The following is an 18,737-nucleotide window of genomic DNA, read 5'->3' as shown; positions in this document are numbered from 1 at the left end:
ATGGACATGTTTTTTGCAGTGAGGATGCTCAGCAGGTCAAACTCTCCAATGCTGCTCTTGCTTTCACTCACTCACACATTCAGTATGAATAGATGGCAGGTCTGTTTGTTGCATTCACACTGTACAAAACAAAACAAAAAAAAAAACAACAGAAGATATTTTGTTCTATTGGTGTAAACATTTTGTGAATAAAGTCCCACTGTCGATGCGGTATCGTAAGCAATCTGACTTCTGAGTTTTTTCTTTCTTACCACTGTTGTTCATAAAATTTATGCTTAGGACATAATTATACACCATCATTGTTGCCATCTGGGTGGGTGGTGAAACATCTGTTTTCCAGAGCACCGAACAACTGGCTGCATTTTAAATCGGATACGGCGTTGTTAGGTTAGACGTGATTCAAAGTGCTGTCCTGCAGTGCACTTGTGTTTGCAGCTCAACAGTCACCTCCACTAAAAGTTTTCAGACAACACCCTGTCTGCTCCTGCATCATCACCCTGCTTCTCCTTCACAGCTTTAAAGTCTGCAGGCGTGAATGAGAAGCAACATTCAAGGTTGTTTGTGGGGAGGTGCCAGCTAATGCATTAAATGGTGCAACCGTTTTACCAACTGCATGTTACACAAAAACCGTGGTCACAAATGGGTTTGGTTTCTGACAGAAAAATCTAAAAATAAACTTTAATTAAATTTGAAATTTGAGGATGAGGCCAGTGATTTTTGGTAGAACATTTGGAGCAAATTTGTTTATTAAAAAATTCTTCCATCTTATTTTGTGAGGAGCAAATATATGACCCAGTGCAGCGGTGTGGCCAATAAGTTAATCCAGGTTCTGATTCACATTACAGGAAGTATTACACCACATTCATTGTTGCTGTCAGTCTCTGTGTGGCATTTGTGCAAGCTAACAAAAACAAGATCGCTCCCCTTGCCCTCTATAACTGCTGTAAAACTGCATGTTGAATTTATTTGAACTTTATTAGATGTTTTTACACAGCTGCCACTGTAAATCCACCAGCGTGTAGATGTGGCTAACATGCTATCAAACAGGTGCGCTGACAAACACACAACAGCATTAGCATTCATTTGGAGTTGTGTTTCTGGCTGCTCAATATTGTTAACCCAATAAAGTGCAATACAGTGTAGTAGTTTGGTGCTGGGCAGGTAGTGTACAGTTGGTTTTTTACAGCTTATTTGCGGGAAACAGCTGCTGCTGGAGCTGGAAACAGGGTTAGTGCTGAAAATGATCACTGTGTTTAAAAGACAACCGAGAGCTAAAAGATGCTAAAATGCTTTGAGCTCTGCTGCACCCACAGTCATTTTCATGAGACATCTTCATCTTTGTGGCTGAATTTCTGGAGAAACCTGTTCAGACCCGGAAAACCTGAACATTTCAAAGAGGATGATCCTCTGTGGCCCAAAAGGATGCTGATGACAATCACCCCCTCGATTTAAAAGCCATTCTCTGACCATGATAAAACGTCTACTTTACCAGATTCACATTGTTATTCAACCAGCATCTTTTTAAGAAGCAGTGTGGATGAATCGCTTTTTTAGAGTGCTTATTCAGGTGAAACAGCAGCTTGGTATTGATTGCTGAGAAAACACTCTTGGTACATAATTTTGTGCTGCTGGCCGGTAGTGTTGACTTACCGAGTCGGAAGTAGGGAAATCGATTTCGGTAGATGCTGTTTTCTTTCTTTAAGTAGATTTAGAGCGTCTGTGTTGTATTGTCACACTCAAGGCACCTTTCAATATTCAGTTTGCAAACCCGTCAGCTGCAAGAGATGGTGACAGCAGAGGAGCTGGACATATAAGCTTACTTCACTAATATGCAAACAGTAGGACAATGATAGCATGAGCTGCAGAGTCTTTATTGATAACCTGATTAGGTGAGATCTTAACAAAAGAGAAAATCTACTCTGTGTTTAGTTTTTCCTGTGTAATTCTGCTTTTGTACTGACTCTGCTTCGAGCTTGCCTTGCCTTAGTGGTGCCAAATTACAATACAGTTGCTCAGGCAGTGGGTCGCATCAGAGCAGGCAGAGACAGAAAGAGGCAAAGGCTACAGCTCAGATGGCACAATAGACAAATGGAAAGGAAGAAAGGCCAGAGGGCGACTTAATGAGGGAAGTGGGAGCAGGTCGGTGGGGACGGCAGCTGATGTGAAAGGCAGGGACACACTGAGCAATAAACTGGGTATTCATGATTCTGACTCCCAGTTAGTTAGTTTCTTCTATTAGTATCTAAGGAATCAGGTGTTTGTTGCTCTACCTTAAAACTTCAGTTTTTACCTACGAATAATGCATTGAATCTGTCACTCTGTACTAATTTAATTCATTTTGCAATTTATATAAGACAAGAAAAAGAAAAGGCCTGAACAAATTTTATTAAAATGCAAATTTCTACACTATGGTTGTATATGACAATGTTCTGCTGTAATTAATAAATTCATTTATTTTTTTTAGGTCCATAACAAACCAAACTTTTGGCCCTTGATACCAGAAAGTTTGTGCAGTTAAGTTATAAGTTGATAATGTTTTTTGGCCATAGTGCCACTGACACAGGAATCTGAGGATAAATGTTTATTTGCTCTTTAACACGTAGGCCAATCTGAAATTGTACAATTGAGATTTTAGCAGGTTTTCAAGGGCCCTGTCAGGTCATGAAACTCATTCAGCAAAGACTGTGAGAAGTTTAAAGACTAGTGAAGCAGCAGAAAACAGAAAACATAATTGACTTGACTCTTTCCCATCCAGACAGCAGCCTACTTTATTTTACACCTAAGCAAGAGCACGCAGTTATGACACCGCTGTGGCGCCTCACACTGTTTCAAGTCAAAGACTGTCAGTTAATGAAGTTCCCTGAGAGGCAGCAGTCATATTTGCGTGTTGTGTCACTGCACAGCCTGTTAATGGGTCGTTGTTTTGTTTGCAGCCAGAAGAAATCAGAAAACACTTACTGCAGTTCACCCACTGGTCCAGGAGCTTTGTTCCGAAACAAGACGTCAGCAGTTTCACAACTCATCATCTCTGGAACGGCAGTGTTTCACTGTCAGACACTGTCCTTACACAGTCAGTGTGTTTTAGCTGATTATTTATTTCAGGCTGTACTGAGCACTTATGAAATAAAACTCTCTTTAAAATCTCCCATCTGGGAGCCACTAACAGAGTCCTGTCACGGAGCTGTCAGGGCTGAGTACCTTTCTAAAGGTCGCGGAGATGCTCTCTTTGTGCGTTCGCTGGGAGGATTTGGGCATCGTGTCACACCAGCTGCACAACAAGCCCCAGTCTTTCAGTGGGCCGTTTTTGCTGATGTAATCTCCTCCTCTGAACAGCACAGCTGAACTCTTTGCCTCACAAACCTGGACAGAATTGTCAAAACAACACGCGTGAAAACGTCGTCGTGGCTGCATCTTCTGACCACAGCCGTTGAAATGTGCATACATGTGCACTTTCATTCATGCAGGAGTTGCCGCTGAGCTCTGTGGGTGATCGCTACAGCTGGAAATCAACCTGAGAAAGAAAAACAGTCAATACCAAATTATAATATCATGAACAGTAAAGAGCTCAAAAAAATCCTTGGGCCAGGGATGGAACTTAATTTCATCTTAGTTCTCAGACTTTTCCAGCCTGTCCCCACAGTCTTGCTCTGAACCAATGACGAGCCTGTTTCACTGCTGTGAAATCTTCAAACTGAAGGTGAATGAGGGCAGTTTAAATGGTTTGAACCCAGTTTCCAGTGATATTTACAATCCAATTAATCTCACGCAACGTTCAGGCGCAGTGTTCGGGTGTGTTTGCATGGTACTGCGCAGGATTTGAATGATTATCACGTCAACCGGCATCTCACAAAGACTTAAAGGAAAAAAATGAATTCTTTAATTTAAATTACCCCTCAGATCTTTTCTCATTACTACCTCATTCAACGGGATTACTAATGGCAATGGCTGTAACTCTCAGTACACCAGTCGGTCCCATCTCCCCTGTCCAGTTCACCCATTGTGAGGACACTTCTGGCATTTAGTTGATCATTTTCATCGGTGTCACACGTGCGGTGACCCCAATATCGCCTGCCGTCACTCTTCATTAGCACGTTTATAAGCATGAGTCCAGTGGTGGCCCTCATAGGGAATTTAACCATTTGCATAGAAAAATTGCTTTCCTCCATGCAACGAGAAAGGACTGTTTTGCATAATTACAAATGATGGCGGCTGCTGGACCAGACTGACGTGCACGTGGGAGAATAAGGAGAATGAGACTGTGATAGATATGATGTGTGTTGGTGGACATGATGACAATCACAGCTGAAAATCCTGTTGCAAGATAGAGACAATTGTATTTCCTGTGTGTTTTTTAAATGCAGTTTTTACAGCTCAGCCAGTAATTGTTAAATGCCCTTTTCATTTTATTTTAGAAGCGTGCTACTAAATCTTATTTAGATACTACTATGAGCCCCTAGTGGGTGTCACATTTAGTAGTTTTTCAAAATGCTATGTGGTGACAAAATCCTCCAATCACACAAAACAATAGTTTGAGATTTGTCTCCATGTCATGTCTGTGCTGTTAGCCTAGCTTAGCATAAAGACTGGAAGCAGGGGGAAAGAGCTAGCCTGGTTCTGTCCAGGCTTGGCCATATATTATTTTAATAGGTGTTCTGTAAAAATAGATACTGCGATGTGTTCATTACTTTCAGAGCTGTTGATGTGCAAAGGTTTTAGGCTAGTTGTTTCCTGTTGATTGCAGTCTTTATGCAAAATCAAGCAACTTGCCTCCCAGCTCTCTCTCCGTACTTAATGCACAGACATGAGTAGCATTGACAGGAAGCACAGGACTCACGTTGCTTTGGGCCTTTTGAGCCACTTAGGATCACAAAACCCAAAACAATCCTGTTATGGCTAACATGTTGGTGAACAGATGCCCATTTATGCATCCAGCAGCCCTAGAGCAACATTAGCAATATTCACTCTCCCGGTAGTTTGATCAGAGAAAGTCCTCCCAGTGTGCGTCGAGTCAGTTTTTGATGATCTGTGTATTTGGGAGACAGGGTTGCAACTTGAGGAAAGTAGTTAATTCACATCTTCATCCTGTCACTCAGTCTTAGGCGGTTTTCTTCAAATTGCAGCAGACAGATGTTAACTCCATCCTCAATTCATCGGGCAGCTCAGATCTACTGTCACACGCTAACATGGGCACCGTGTGTTTACTAAAGGTCTGAGCTCAGAGTTTCACCACTGAGCCGAACTTTTCATCGATGCCATTTCTCGGCCAACTTCCTCCTCTATCTGTCTCGCTCCGGTGGCTTTGGCCGTGGAGGAGAGGAACGAAGAAGAAGAAGGCTTGAAGTGATAACAGGGCCTAAGATAACACAGAGAAAACACACACACACACACACACACACACACACACACACAACAAGCAGCAGCGTGTTCAGATGGATGTGTTTGAGAGCTATTAGAACCTGTCACAGTTGGCTTGTCACAGATCTGGTCCTCACACACACACACACACACACACACACACACACGCACACACAGCCCAGCACCTTACACAAGCCTAAATCTCACAAGTGTACACACACAAGCTGACATACTCCCCGCTGTGGCAATCATGCACAGACACACAATAGTTTCCATCCTATGTGTCTCTCTATAACTCCCCCCCCCCCCCCCCCCCCCCCACACACACACAGACACACACACACACACAGACGTGCCTAACTGCCTTCTAGGGGAATCAAAGACAGCAGCAGCAGGTATTTTCGACGTGCAGACTTGAGCAATTTTCAAAGATAAGAGCTACGACTGAGTGGCTCCTTCGCCATCTGGGTGGTGCGTATGTGAGAGTGAGAGAGAGAGTGAAGGAGCCCAAACTCTTCTGTCTCTGCAAATGTCACCCAGTGTCGTTGCAGAGGAGGGACACCTGTAGCCAGGTGTCAAGTCAATTCAAGTGAAGCATAAAGCAAAAAGTATACCATATATACTTGTAATTCAGAGTTTGTAGAGGGTGATCTTAGCACGAGAAAGTGTTTATCTCTGCAGCAGGTGCATGCAGGTTTTAAAAGTGTGGGTTTACAATACCCCATAGGAAAATGAATAAAACTTGAAAATAATATCTTTGAAGCTGATTAGGTTTAAGATAATTTGCCTCCTGCAAATGTTCTTGTGATTTCCTGTTGTAAAATTAAGTCATTAGACTTCAAGTGTATCGCATCCAGATCCAGCTTACTACAACTGTGTTCACACATATTACACATAGTACAGCTAATTTCTGTCTATTTTCTGTGTCTGTTATCAAAACCTGACCATTTACTGACGTTGTTACACTTGAAAAATTAAAATCTTATGTATGAGTCTTGGAGAGACTGATGCATTTACTTTATTTTCACATTTTCCTCAAATGTGTTTCCAACCACATTTGACTAAATGTTGTTTTACATTGACGTTAATAAAATAAATGATTTTGTATGTGTTTAAATAATTTCTCCTTAGCAAACCAAACCCTCTGGGGTCAGTACACAACAGCAGTGTAAAAACATTTTGAATGAAACATGGCCCATTAGCAGTTTTGCCCATTAGTTGCTGTTTTTTTATTGTTGTTTTTTCATGTTGGTCACGTTTTAAATGTTGTTATTTGGACTCCAAGCCTGCAGGGGTCAGTAATGATGGTGGGTCTCAATTACGTGCACGTGCTCTGAATGTTGGCTGTGTTTGGATGGTGGAAAAACAACAGGCCAGAGATTCATCTGTCAACAAACAGTTTATCTCAGGTTAGTATTCTGTCGCAGTCTACTGGCTTAGATGCCGAACATCTGCACACTTTGTTGTTTAACTGGCACCGTATAAAACTGCGTGGTTGTATGCAGAGCTCAGTGTTTATTTACACATGAATATCAAGGTGAAGCTTTGTTTGTGCAGTTCAAATGACAAGGAACTGTACATGAATAACATCAGATCTCTCTGAACTCTGTTGTGCTGAAAAATATGAGCAGCTAAAGTGCGTGAAAATCAGTTAGAGGAGCGTGAAGGTGGTGTTAAAGCAACTTTGTCACTCTGCATCAAGCCAATAGGAAAGGGCTTTGATCAGGCAAGGAGGCCGCTCTCTGATGCAGAATGACCCAGCACGTCTTTTTTAGTAGCAAGGGAAAGATTATTTGCAGTATCTCAGTGCACTTTCAGCATGAAGGTAATTTTATACTGCGTGTACATTCAGAGCCTGAGGGTGATGTTCTTATCTCGTAAAGAGTGCAGCGATGCAATTGGCTTTATTAGATTATCATCCTTACAAGCAATCAATAGAGAGGAAGCCAAAGATCACCGGTCACTTTGTTGTGTCAACATTTCTGTGATGCTAAGGTAAGCAAGTAAATGTGAGGAATAGGAATTAGATTTAGAAACCTTTTTGGCCGTGCTCTGGCTGAGGCTACGTACAAGCTGCACTACCTGCGGACTCTAACCAGTGCTGAAAAAAGGTTTGAGTTGAAAAAAAATCAAATCTATGTTTTGATATTGATATTCATACCAATGCAAATACATAATTATCAATGACCAGTATTTGTTTTTATGTAAAGCACAATAACCAACTTACTGTTATTTATATTTTTTATCAATTTAAAATTTAAATCCATAATTTGATTTTTTTATTTTTTTAGCTGCCTTGTGCCTCCCTCTCTTCTGAAACCAAACCTTTGCAAAGCCTGATCGTGCAGCCAGTCACCCACAGGCAGAGGTAGGAAGGAGCAGTTCCCTTCACGGCCTGGCAGGCCTGCACCAGGATCGTGGACTGAAGGGAACCTCTGTAGTGATCAGAGAAGTGTGGAAAACCTTGGTGAGTAGAAAGCAGGCAGGCGGCAGCATCCTGGATTAGTTAGAGAGGTGCATTAGCAGGTGGACCTTGCAGTTGTCCAGTGGGGAGTTGACAAGTGAATAAGGAAAACTGCCTCACTAGGTGAGGAAGAGACAAGCCCTCCTGATGCTGCAGAGAAGGAATCTGCAGGGGTGGGTTACTGTTGGCAAAGAACAAATAGTCTATCCTCGTACACAGAACAAATGACTCAAATGGTGAATGAAATGATTATCTTAATTACAGAAGGGCAGGGCAAATATTTCCCATCCAAATGGATCTTAACCTTTGGCTGTATTGCAGTATACGTGAAAACTAAGTTGAACAACGAGTGAAGAAACCATAGCGACAGAATGACTGAGGGATAGAGAATCGCCAAAAGACAGAAAGTGTGATAGAAAACGTGTGGGGTGATAGAGCCGGAGAGAGTGATGGAGGCTCCAGTCATCAGCATTTCAGATTCGCTCCTCCATGAGGAAACCAGCCATCCATAATGCATCACATGTCTCCTAGCAACAGCCGGGAACCTAGCAACAGGATCTTAGCAACAGCAACAAACTGCCTCCTACTCGTCTTTCAGCCAATGGGGAGCTCTGTGGCTGATGCAGCACAACCAATAAGGAGCCACACAGCCGGCAAGAGAGTGAAGGGGGTGTGTTTCTTCACACAGCTGATTGGGCACACACACACACACAGGAAACACACAGGAAACACACACACACAGGGACTCAAATACAATAAGTCAGGCAACACAGAAAAAACCTCAGATTGTTTAGCACCAGGATTTTTACACTGACACACACACACACACACACACACACACACACACACACACACAGTGTCAATGCAGGGAGCACACACTCATCAGCAATCGTAAGACACACACCAAAAGTCATGGATCCTCTGCTGATATTTAAGTTTGACCTCACACTGTGTTTGTCTTAATTAAAGGTTGTGTGTTTTAAAAGAAACAGTATGAATTGTAAGTGTTTTTAAAGGGCCATTTCACAAAAATTGCTAAGTTCATATACTGTAATTCTCACTTTCTCCTGGTAATATCTTTTTAATGTAGATAGTTTTATTAACCTTGGTCTGTGAATGTGTTTGCTGTTTCAGTTGTGGTGCCCACAGCAGAACAGAAAACATGGCAGTTGATGCATTCAGCAGTTTTTTGTCAACATTTTCATGAGGAACTTCTTCAGTTCAGGTAAAAAAAAAATGCTGACATGAGTTTTGTGGGTTTTCCAGCATAATTGACATAATTTATTGTGTTATTTATTTATTTTTGGGGTTTTCATATTGTTGCTTTTATTTTACCAAAGAACTTACAGACTTACATCATATTTAACCTTTTTATGTTTAGGTTTCCTTTTTTGGTATTATCAAATTAATTCATACTACATTTTCCCCCAGTTAAATCTTTAGGGGCATTTCCACTCCACTGTACATCTTACAGAAGTGCTGCATAGTTTAAACAGGCTTCCCTCTTATCTGTTCCCTCTGTTTTTCTGGCGGCTGAAGCTAATACCAGTCCTCCACTCTGAGGAGGCTCTATACACCCCAGGGCAAAGAAAGGAAGGAAAAAAGCTCCATCTTTAACTTTAAATGAGCTGTAATGGCGTTTGGGGCCCTTTTCCCAGATCCAATATGGCCTTGCATCCTGCAGAAACACAGGGGCCTTTCAATTCCCAAGGCCAAAGGTGCAAGTATTATCTGGAGATTCATTCCCAGGGCTTAAATGGAAGAATGAAAAGCGAGGCTTAACTCACCTGCCTTTTTGTGAGCTTAACACAGCTCATTCTTCATTCAGTGCCAGGCAATCTTCAAACCAAGAGAGGAGAAGGAGGAAGAAGGGTGCCTCTTGATCAAAATGGCTTCTCCATTGTTGGGATGTGCAGAGGGTGGTTGCAATGTACCAGCTTGTGTTTGGTCATTAAAGCGGAGGGAACTATCCCTAATTTCCTGTTGGATTATGACACTGTTGGAATTATAATTAGTGCAAACACACAAAGAGCAGTTAACATTTAGGAACTATCAGAGGCTCCTATAGTGGTCATCAGTATTCTTCAATGCAATTTGTAAATTTGTTAAAGGAACAGTGCGCTGAACATTGCCAGTATAAAATGCAGACCTGTAGTGTGGATCTGAAAATGTTCTCTCTATAACTGATGCATGATGTGTATGTTTGGAGCAGTTGTTGCTTTGTGAGGAAATATGGATGGAGATTATGCAGCAGGTCTGGTTTGAGGTGTTGACGCTCACTGAGCATAATCACTAGTGGCAGCTTTACTTTCAAGTGGACACGATCTGCTTCAGAACTGTTCCTGAGGATGAACCTAGTGTGAGCTGAGCTAAGTTTGTTGTATCTGCATGTGTGTGCGTGTGTGTGTGAGTGTGTGTGGGCAGACACCATTAAAATGTGTGACAGGCAGAAGAGCACTGCACTCATTTAGATTAAGATCAGAAAGCAGCGAGTCCCTCGACAGGTGATCTCCCAGAGGCAAAAAAAAAAAAGCCTCCATGTGGGGCTGCATGAAGGTGAGTGAATCACCCATGGCACTCTAAATGAGTAATGAAGGGGAACTCGCTGTTGACATGACACACAATCATCCAGGATCACGTTTGGACTTGTGGATATTTAATATTTAAACCTTTTCTCTCACCAGGTTGATTTACATCTGAATTGCAAATCTCTTCAGGTCGCCAGCGACTGTCGCTCTATTTCAAAGGGATTCTGTGTTGTCTGGATGTGATTTTCGAAGGGGATAGAGGTGAAACAAACGCCAGTGTAATGAAAGCCTGTCTGGGCCAGATGATGACTGGTAAAGGAAATACATTCCTGTGAGATAACATGCAGTGAATTCCTCTCCCACTGTTAAATATAAAATAGGTTCTATTCGTTTCTGTAAGTGGATGAGTAAGTCACGTTGTTGGATGCAAACAGAAGTTTATCTGAAAAGGAGAGCTCTTGAAAAGCTTAAAAAGAAAAAAACAAATCACTGGGGGTGTTTTGTATTCACACTTACATTTTAAGGTTTGGTCTTCAGAAGTTTGCAGCAGTCTGACTGAAATGTTTAAAATGATCCTACAAGAATAATAATGGCCTTTAGCAGCATGAGCTCAGTACAGCAAAATGTCAAATTTAATTAGCACTGCTTTGTCCTCTTACTTTCTGTTTTTGGACACATTTTAGACAATTGCTGATACTGAACAGTGGAAAGACCTGAGCTGCTGCACAGACTGGAGGAGCTGAAGAAACTCATCTTCCTGTTTGAGGGTAAGATGGAGCATGAGAGCAACGGGAGAATGGTTTGGTGTCAGGTCTTTCATAGTGAAGATGAATGACTGAGTTATCATCTCATCCAAATTTGAGAACCTCACTTATAACTCAAGGTGGTGATCTGATGAATGTGATAACATATAATCATAGTAATAATAATTTTCTATTTAGATCTTTTTAAAAAGCAAGTTACACAGAGTTTTGTGAACAGCATAAAAACCATAAATCAGTTTTGACTGGTGGGGTAAAACATATGTAAGAGCATAGGAGCAGAAACATAAAATATCAAACATAACATGAAACATAAAGATGGAAAAAGAAAATGTTCTTAACTTGAGTTTTCCAGAGAGATTTAAAAGAGTCATCTTGCATGAGCTTCTCCAACAAGTCATTCCCTGACTCCAAAGAGGCCCCTTGACTCTTGTTATTAACCTACGGCTGGATGGCACTAACAGACCTCTGCCAGAGGATCTCAGACTGCGTTCAGGTTCATAGGGGGTTAATAACTCTGAGATATAATCAGGGGCCAACTCCATCACTGCCTTAAAAGTAAACACTAACATTTATGGACTTATCCGGGTTCTTTTTTGGTTTTTTTAGGAACCTAACCTTGCGGTATCAGCAGTATCCTGGACCATTTGGATACACTGTGTTGAAGGATCTAAGACAATCTGTTCCTCCCTAGCATCTAAACAGATAAGTTCACAGTTCACACAGGACTTTGACTTTTATGGTGCTTAGTTTGGTCTCATGATAAAACAGGCTCCCTGCACCTTAAAACCTGCGCAACAAGCAGAAGTCCAGTCTGATTTTAAGATTAGAATCTGTACAGTATCTCAAACACCATTAAAACTGACATTGTCACACAGCAAGCTCAATTAGGTTCAGCCATCATCACCTCAGGCCGTTCACGGACCCCATGGGTGCCATCGGGCTTACGCTGGGAACAGTGAAGACAGGGGCAGTGACCATTGGCTGTCTGAAAGTATTTTTAGAGATAAAGTGAAGGGTCTGGTCGTCTGGAGGGAGTTCGGACTTAAACAGCTTTACCGCTTTATAGAGAGAAAGATTAGTTGAGAGTTGAATAGACTTGGGCGTCTGATATAGGTGGATCAGTGGACGGTGCATCCATCTGGGAGGTGGAGACCATATTTGCATGTCCTGTCTGGCCTGAGATGTTATGGAGCACGGTGACTTGGACTTTAATAATCAGCCCTGATTGTCTGATGTCTGTTTGTTTTCTAAATAGCTGCACAGTCGACATAATTAAATTTTCTGCAACTGCCAGTCACTCCTCCTGTTTTCCACTCCGATCCAGTGTGGGCAGCAGGAGCAAGGAGTGCAAATCAATTTTTTATTTATTTTATTTTAAGTTGACATGTTGTCAAAATAAGTGTTGCTTGGTGGCTGGATATATGGTGAAGCAGAGAGGAAACCTGTTAGTGAGAAAACACCACACCTCCTGTGTCTCTCCCTCTTTTTTTCTCCCACTCATCCTTCTTCACTTCCTCTCATATCTCGCACTTTTACCTTTTCCCCTCCCCTCCAAATATTCTGTTTTGCATCTCGCTTCATTTCTTCATTGCTCTCTTCCTTCTTTCCTTCAGCCTCTCTCTGTCTCTCCCTCACATCTGCTCTGCTTTTAATATCCCCTTTTCGTTCCCGCTCTCTCCTCTGTCTTTATTCAGTGCAGCTTTATTGGTGTGAAGAGGCAGCACCGTCGAATCAGCTGAATAAAAATTATTAAAATATGTGCAACATAACAATAAATGGCTCTTCCTCCCTTTTGTCACACCTTGTCATTTTGCTGGCTTGTCTTGTTGTCTTGTCCTTGCTCACACACACACACACACACACACACACACACACACACACACACACAAACTCACATACTCCCAGGTCTCTGAGAATCTTTTCTCCATCACTGCTCAGATTAATCAGCAGCTTCCTGCCAGTGTCTGACAGGTTCCCCCTAGTTGGCCGGTCTCCAAATCAGACGGTGTTAGACACCCGTTCTGTCTGCCCGTCTGACTCTCTCTGTCTGTCTGTCTGTCTGTGTGTGAACATCGGTCTGCCAGCTGTGTGCGTCCCGGTTGGCTTTAAGATGTCACTGCAGTTCTTTTGTATTTACTTGCAGTAAATCTCCGAGATTGGCTGGATAGAGACTGGATGCTTGTCTCCTTTAGTTTGTGCTTTAGGATAAAAGCCAAAAACAAAAAAAGGATTTTGTAGCTTCTATCTTTCTACCTTTATATATTCTGTTAGGTTTGGCTCCACACCTCTTTATAGCCAGAGTGTGCTTAAGTCAGAAAATCCCTTGAAATGACCAAATGGCCTTTGAGCAAACAGCAAACGTTACTCAAAGAGGAGTAATATGTTATTTTTTGGATTATTTCACATTTGGTCTGATTTGAGGCAGGGGATGGTGTGTGAGCTTGACCCTGAATAAACTCCAGAGTGTGTAGGAACATGTTGTCCCATCAGTGTGTATATCAAGTACATCAGGTTTAGGATGATGTTTATCACCAGTCCTACAGTTTATGACACTGAGTTTTGCATCATGCAGCATCCTGGTAGTTTCAAAGGATTTTCCTCTCTGTCCATACATGTTCAGCCATGGCATTACTTCCTAATTTCAACCATTAGGTGCTGATTACATAACCACTATGTCATTTCAGGCTCATTTCCAGTCTGGCTCTTAATCAATCAGTGAATCTGTCTGCACATTACAGAAGTACAGTTTGTGAAATAGGTTTTCTTCCTGCACTAAATTTTAAATCAAAGAATTTTGAGCTGGGTGTTTAGCGCAGAGACTGCGATGTTTTCCTAATCCTTGTCTGCATTTGTCCGACCACGTTCCGTCAGGTTCTCTACTGTCTGTTCACCTGCTTGTCTCTCGGCACCGAGGCAGCACGTCAGTGGAAGATCACCTTAATTTAGTCCGGAGGGAACCTGTGTCTGCTGCTTAATAACTGTCTCTCACTTCCAGCCTTGTGTTCAGAGACACTGTCTGCATGTTGACGACCAGCACTTTGCTTTTTTTTTTTTCCAAAAGTTTGTTAGTCACTGTTCCAACAACAGGCATCTGACAGGCTCTCAGCCTTATACACGGAGCTTGTAAAAGTCTAGTTCCCTACAAACTGAATATAAGAATTAGAAATTTCTAATGTAATTCAAGCAGTTATGCACTGATTTATGGAAGTGCAGTGGAACAGTCGGTGTCAAACTAGATCAGTGTCTGTGAAACTGATCAAAATGATGCAACCCTGGCAGCATGGCAGGGTTTCTGTCCATCAGTGGAACGACACTTCCTACAAAATATTTCTTACAGCCTTTATTGTGAAAGACTCTTCACTTGAAGCTTTCCATAGAGATGTTCACATGTCCTTCCTTTTCCCAACTTTCCCAACCTCACACAAGCTCTTACTACTTCTCGCTCCGACTTCTCGCTCCCTCATCATCTAAATTTCTCTGATTCTCTCTCCCCCTCTCTGGTATCACATGAAGGCTCTGGAGGAAAAAGTTAATTACGCAGCATTTTGAATTATGAATTGAGGTACAGTTTAGTAACTTATTGCCTCATTTCTCACTGCAGACTGAAGCTGCGATGAGATTTTTCACAGTTACTTTGCAGGTACCAGAGGTGCCATGTTTAGTGGAATCTCTTATGAGTTATATTAACTTGATATCATCTTTCCTTAAACCCCACATGACAGATGAAAGCTTCATCCCAAAATGCGATGTCATATGAAAAATCGCTATTAGAAGTTTCTCAGTCAATATTTCTTCCTTAGAAATAAGAAAAAAATAATAAAAATAATATAGTTGACTTTAACGGCTGTGGTTATTACAATAAATCACAGTCCAGCAGGGATGGAATAATAATAATAATACTGATATGTTAAATGCCAGGTTATGGCCCCTTCTTTATTCTGCACATTATAATGTCAAATTCAGCCGTGGAAAACAAAAACAAATGTAGTAAAACAGAATTATAATCCTGATGAAATACGTGAATCTGAAGGAAGAATTGCAATTGAAATCAATCGTTTTGTGTTATTTTACTTTGTGTTAACACTTTCGTACATAAAGTAAATCATTTGTTCTGCTTCAAAAGAAAATAAGTAAAAGTGTCTCTCACACCTTGTTAAACTGAGAGTCCCCGATCACGACTGTGGTTCAAGTTGTTACTCTAAGAATTGAAACCTTAAAATTTTCTACAGAAATATGAGTAACTAGATCAGTCTGACCCAACAAACCTTCCTACTCTTAACTCTTAACAAAATAATGTGTGTCGTCTGTTCAGGTTAAAGCTGGAGTCTAGTGACGACTAAACCAAACCAACATTCAGTGGTCACACACACAGTCTGCATTCAATTTCTACATGTTATTATAAAGACATACCGTAAATATAAGTACGGATTTGTGCTACTAGGATCAAACTCCCGCGTTTACGCTCTATACTGTTTCTGGACCCCCCTTCCTCCCTATCCCTCCCCCCCAGTCATTTACATTTATATTGAATTAGAAGCCATGGTGGAGAGTGAGTGGAGGCAGCCGAGACTGATTATAATGGGAGATTACGGGGCGACTGCACCACCATTATGTCGTGTAATTACAAAGAGAGAGAGAGAGAGGGGGGAGGATGGGGCCCTTGGATGCCCAGATGTCAGGATCTATTTCATTTAGGGAAATAATGTCTCTCTGCTTTCACCCCTCCACCTACTCCACCTGTAAATATTATACTGAGCTGGATTCTCCCCTCTTTTACACCTGTTTTTATGGGTCATGATTTACTGGAGACAAATATCAAACAAGGCATTAGGGCGGATGTGCGGGTCCCCATCAGGCGATTTACCGCCACATCTCGATCCACTTTATGGCTTCATTCGACTGCATTGATCTGGTGTTGTAATGCATGTTGGATTACTGGCCATGCACTCAAGAAAAGGACTAATGGGTTCAACATAATGTAAAGCTTATTGGAAAAGATCACCCATTGTGTTTTCCCTTATAGTGTATTACAGAGATTTCAGAGGAAGCGACTAGTTTTTCCTGTATTATAGGACTCGCTGTTAGCCAGGGATGTAGTGATAAATTAAAGGAACACTAATCATAGATACAAGCATTTATATCATCCAAACAATTAAAACACAGAGAATTATCCTTAAATTTAAATATGACTCTTTTTTTCATGTGTTTCTGCAAAAGGAAACAGCAATAAATGATCAAGCGGCTCTCTGCTCTGTAGCTGACTTCACTTTGGTTGGTTTTAACTTTTTAATCAGAATCAGTTCATTAGCCAAGTGTGGAAACATGGAGAGAATATGTCTCGGCTCCACAAATAATCCACAGTCTTAGACAAATCAGAAAAATGTACAGCTGAACAAAATACTAAATAATGTAATACACAAATACACAGAAATGAAGGCAAATCACAAGCAGCCTAAATAGTGAGTTGAGCCTTTATTATATCCACACACTATATCCAGTTATAACAGGAAATACAAATGTTCAAATTCAGGATCCAGCTCGGATGAATGTGGCCGACTGTGCCATTGATTCAGTCTCATCAATGAATATTTCCCATCATTAAGCCCCGATTTGTTGCACTTTATGTTCACAGGTTAGGACAACAGTACACCAAGTCCAATTACAGCAAGTGGTGAAATAACAGAATGCAGTTTACTTGTGAAAAAAAACAAAAAACTTAAACACGTCTCGGCTATAATTGGTTACTGTGGTGGTTTTTTTCCTTACAGGCCCCAGATCATTGTGTGGAACTTCGTCATTTTTGCCGCCCACAGTTTTCTCACAACTTGTGATCCTGTCCTGCTCTCTGTAAGATATCCACTGCTCATTATAGAAAATGAAGGGGAGGCTGTCGGCCTGTGTAGCTCACCATGTGTGGTCTGAATGTAAGGGGCTGGAAACCTAATGAAATCTGTTTTAATTGCAAACCTAAAGCAATAAACTGCAGGCAGGTCAGTGGGTTTTCTTTTTTTCAAATCATGATTTTGATTCCTCTTCTGGTGCGTTGCTCTCACTGTTCAAACAGTGGAGATAAATCACTAACCACAGTGAAAACCAACAAGCCCAATTCTTCACCCCCCAGTCTCATAAAAAAGAAGCTCACTATAGATAAAATCTTTTATTTTTTTTTATTGTAGGCAAACGACTGATTGGATGGAGACCGTTTTAGTAACATGTAAGTTTCAGCCTGACATCTCCAAAGACAATAACAGTGTCACCTTTAACTCTTTTTGCATTTGAGTCAAATCACAATGTAGAGATGTGACTGATTTGATTTACATGATTCTTTGCCAGGCGTAAAACAGAATATAAGATCTTTGAGTGGAAGCAGAGTAAGGATTTATGGCTCAGCTTGTGTCCAGTCTGCACGAAGAAGTGAAACAGCTCCAGAAACTCCTGCATAAAGAAAAAAACCTTTTCTTTTTACAGGTTTACAAGCTGTTCATATAACCTGTCTATGTAAAAAGCAAATATTGAACCATTATCATCACTGTGATGACATTTCCAATAGACTTGCAGTCAGTGGTGCAAAATGTCCTTATATCATCCAAAAAACACTGATAAATAAGTTCTCAAATGAATATATTAATATATGGTCATGTAAAAATCCATTAACGGGGAGGTCAGAGGTCACGTTTAGATACACAGCATTATCCTTTCATTTTGAGTTTTTATATATTTGAACAGCTTTTGAATGGTTCTGGTCTCCTCTGCTTGAGGTGCAATGAAAACACCTATTTAAACTTTGAGGATTAATGAGGGCAGTAACAACTGTCATTAAGCCAGATAGCTCTGATATTTGAGGTTGAACTGTGAGGAGCTGGAAAGCATCATTATCGTTACCGAGTAATAAAATCCTCATTCTGTGAAACACTGATAATCCAGGACCTTTAAACACTTTCAAGAGCCATAGCGTCACCTCTGACATGAGAGGTGACACAGCCCTTATCAGACTGGGCAATGGCCCCACCTTGTGTTCGGTTTGTGCGGCTGCTGCTGTTTTCTGTGGTTGGGTGACATTTATTGACAGGTATTTAGTAAATCTCCTGTAAGGGGGCCTAGTGAACTGTCACCAGCCTGGCTGTAGCTGGGCTTCAATTTGCTGCCACACTGACTGAATGAATTCATTTGTTTATTTGTGAGACAGCCTTCATATGGCACTAATGTGAAAGTAATGTGTGCAATTATTTGTAAGGGAGTGTGAAATGGGTTAAACTGAAAGCACTACCAAGCCAGCCAATAGCCACCGAAACATAGAATTATTTCAATTTACCTACATTTTACACAGGAGGTGAAACAGACGTGACAGGAGAGGAGGAAGATGTGGGTTCACTTGGTAAGAAACAAAATCAAAATAAAATGACAGAGAAATGAATGGCAATGCATTATTATCAAGACATTATTAGATTTGGCTGCAGTGAAAGAAAGATAATTTAGTATAAGGCAAAGCTAACACTTATGCATTCCAAAAATAAGGAGAATTAAAGAATTAATAGTAAAATAATACTGACTAACATAAACAATTATCAATAAACTATAAGAAATATCTACTTATCAGGTATGAAATAGAGTAGGAAGCCAAAATAC

At 41.1% G+C, this 18,737-nt stretch overlaps 1 long non-coding RNA gene across 1 annotated transcript; it reads left to right on the top strand.

Moving 5' to 3' along the window:
- Nucleotides 1-10,351: 10,351 nt before the first annotated feature.
- LOC117152750 (uncharacterized) lies at nucleotides 10,352-17,560 on the top strand. Its single transcript, XR_004463287.1, has 3 exons — nucleotides 10,352-10,678; nucleotides 11,031-11,114; nucleotides 16,880-17,560. It is a non-coding gene; the product is annotated as an uncharacterized LOC117152750 (long non-coding RNA).
- Nucleotides 17,561-18,737: the final 1,177 nt, after the last annotated feature.

This window comes from Mastacembelus armatus, chromosome 17, assembly GCF_900324485.2.
Source record: "Mastacembelus armatus chromosome 17, fMasArm1.2, whole genome shotgun sequence".
In the NCBI taxonomy this organism is placed as follows: domain Eukaryota; kingdom Metazoa; phylum Chordata; class Actinopteri; order Synbranchiformes; family Mastacembelidae; genus Mastacembelus; species Mastacembelus armatus.
This window is presented reverse-complemented; position numbering and strand designations above follow the sequence as displayed.